Consider the following 3,574-nt stretch of genomic DNA (forward strand, 5'->3'; position numbering starts at 1 on the left):
TTAGAAGTTTTGTAGATAAGACAACTGGGATATCTTATGAACTTCTTCTTATTTTTATGAATAATAATTGTTTTCTCCGCACTTAACAGAAAATAGTATATAGATATATCATCTATCTAAAAACCATTACAACAACCTTTTTAATAAAACTAACTAATAATTAAACAAAAATTAATTTTAGATATATGATAACCTTTTCAATATAATTGTCTGTTATATTAGTGTATTAAATTATATACAAAATAACATATTTTTAATTATCTTTTATTTTATACATATAATAGAAGCTGGAGTTCACATATATTATTATTTCAATTTTAATAAGAGTTAGTGTTAGTAAGGAAAAAACATGTATATAGTTTGATAAACATAAGATGAAACTCTTTTAATAAGAACATGGTAAGAAAATAAGAATATTTATCTAATTAGTCAATGAATTTCTTCGTATTTATATAAACGATATGTTTTTATCTTGCACTCAGAAACCCTTACAATAAATTTTTAAAATTTAAATGAAATATTTTCTACTTAGCTAAATATTAATTTTAAATATATGATAAACATACAAATAATTTTCTGAACAATCTGTTACTGCATTAAATTTTGAAAAACCCCCCTTATTATGAATACAATAGTTAGTAACATCTTGATTAAAATAAAACAATATGAATTTTCGTAAAAAAACACTTCAAACCGTTATTTTCTTATCTTCCTCAATTATTTACCCTTTTAAAATTTTTTAAAATTTAGTTATTTTTTTAAATTATTTTTTTAAAAAAAAAAATTTCTGATTTTTCATATACCTAGAGTATTAGTTTCATTTTACCTATTAAATACAACATTTTAGCAATTTTCCTTAAAACAATCTAACAAGGACCAATAGAAACATTTTTAACAAGTTACAAAAAGTGTTAAAATACGCTTTTCTGTTGCCCTCACAAAGGCTTGCCATTATTATCTGAACCATGACATTCTTCTAAATAATTTTAAATAACGATAGGTATAAAAGATACCATAAACTTCATTTGTGATATGTTGTTTTCCTATAACTTTACAGAATATATATATATATATTATAAACACCTTCCTAAAGTCTTTTCATCCAGAAACTTCTACCGGGATCACGCATAAAAGAAAAAGAGGACGTCCACTCGGAGCACGCAACAAACCCAAAGGTGTGTTATTACTCTGAAGATAAATTATTTTCTGCTCGAAAAGCATACTATTTTAAACTATGAATATATTTTGTAGTCAATAAGATATGCGATCCACCGACGTTCAAAACCAAATATTATGATTGTAAGTTTTAATGGATTTTAATAATATATTTTCACCAATAACTATTGATACACTAATTGAGTTATCTAATTATATCGTACAGGTGGATGTGATAAATGTGACCTTTACGGTATAAAATCTTTTCAGCCTATAAACATCATTGTTCCTAAATGTCTTACGCTTATACCTCTTAATTGAATTGTTAACTATTTAACCAGTGAGACACAAAAACGCACGAGGGATGAGAAAAACCATCTTGCTATCCAAACGAACGTCATCCCTGCCGCAAGGTAAATATCTCTGTCAACTATAAAACACTTAAGAAACAATTATAAAAACTTATACGTTTCATCTGCATATGTTATACGAGTAGGTCTACATGCCCCACGAGGATCCCATGGCTTACACCCAACAAGAACAGCGAAGAAAGGTACATATTTTAAACTACTATTTTAAATCAGTGTCGAGAATGAGTGCGATAATTAAGAAACCGAATCCGCTAAATGTTAGATAATTTAGATGACAAGTTTTGGTTGCTAATAACCTTCAATGCGGATTACTAAAATCATAAAAGCAATTTTGCTTTATTTGTTTTTCAAAATGGCTTCTTGCCTACGTATTATAGGCAATCAAATATATATTATAGCTCTTACCAAATATTAAACGCTTTTAACTATAAAATATTAAACACAGTATGTCTTAACAAATTGAAACTCGTTTAACCACAGATAAATGCTCCACATCTAAATCCGAAGGTAACCCCATCGTAGAATGCACAAAATGTGATGCATTAATGTGGACTTCAGAGAGCATTGGTAAAGACTTTAAAACAGGTGAACCGACATTCACAATTTGCTGTAACCACGGTCAAATAAAGCTTCCCCCAATCAATCAACCCCCACCCCTGTTAGAAGAACTTTGTCAGTATAGTTGGTTTCGGGATACCATCCGAGTCTATAATTCTGTACTGGCTTTCATCTCCATTGGGATGAAAATGGATTATAGTGTGGTGAATGCTCCTGGACCTTACACTATACGGATCCAGGGTCAAACACACCATAGAATTGGCTCGCTTATACCGCGACAAGGCCGTCCCCCTGAATATATCCAGCTTTATATATTTGATATGGGCAACGAAGTCAGAAACCGTTTAAAAGCGATGGGCCAAACCTCAACAGAAGGTAACCTTGACGAAGCAACCTTAGCGCGCCTCATCGAGATGATTGACGGAAATAATTGTTTAGCTAAGCTTTTCCGACGGGCGCGCGACCACTACGAAGGCAGCGGGCAAGAATTCAGTATTAGGTTGCTCCCAGATAAAGGGAAAGGGAAAGAATACGATCTTCCGAGTACGAGTGAGGTCGCAGGCCTTATCGTAGGGGATATGTCATCAACAATTGGAGAACGAGATATAGTCGTCCAATTCCAATCTGACACTTTGCAGCAGATACGTGACAATCACCCTCTATACATGAGTCTCCAATATCCTCTACTCTTTCCATATGGTGAGTATGGATTCCTCCCCGAAATCCCATTACAACTTGAGATAGGCACTTCAAGAACAAGGCAATTCCTGACCATACGCCAATACTACGCTGCTCAGATACAGACACGTCTTAACCAAGGAATGACATTGGTTAAAGGCGGTCGTCTCCTCCATCAATATGCTGTGGACGTTTTTACGACAATCGAGGAGGATCGACTAAGATGGGCGAGGAATAACCAAGATGTTTTGAGAGCCGAACTCTACAGTAATGTACTCGATGCTGTTAGCAAGGGTGACACCGATGCTAAAATTATCGGTCAGAGGTTCATACTGCCGCCAAGTTTCACCGGCGGGCCTCGGTACTTAGTTTAAAAATACCATGATGTCGAAAAATACCATGATGCGATGGCTATTTGCAGAGAGTATGGAAATCCAGATTTGTTTATCACAATGACGGCCAATCCTAATTGGAAAGAAATTAAAGAACATCTTGATAGATACGGTGGAGACTCCCCCAGTGATAGACCAGACATTGAATGTCGGGTATTTAAGATGAAGCTAGATGAGCTACTCAAGGATTTCAAAAAAGGAACTTTCTTCAAGCCATACACAGCAGCTCTCCACAGAATAGAGTTTCAAAAAAGAGGCCTCCCTCATGCACATATATTATTGTGGTTTGGAAACTCTTCCAGAACACCAAGTTCAGAGGAAGTAGATGAGATTATTTCAGCAGAGCTCCCAAACAAAGAACAAGACCCAGAAGCTTACAATTTAGTGACAAAACACATGATCCATGGTCCATGTGGTGTC

Source organism: Brassica oleracea, chromosome C4 (assembly GCF_000695525.1).
Source record: "Brassica oleracea var. oleracea cultivar TO1000 chromosome C4, BOL, whole genome shotgun sequence".
NCBI lineage: Eukaryota > Viridiplantae > Streptophyta > Magnoliopsida > Brassicales > Brassicaceae > Brassica > Brassica oleracea.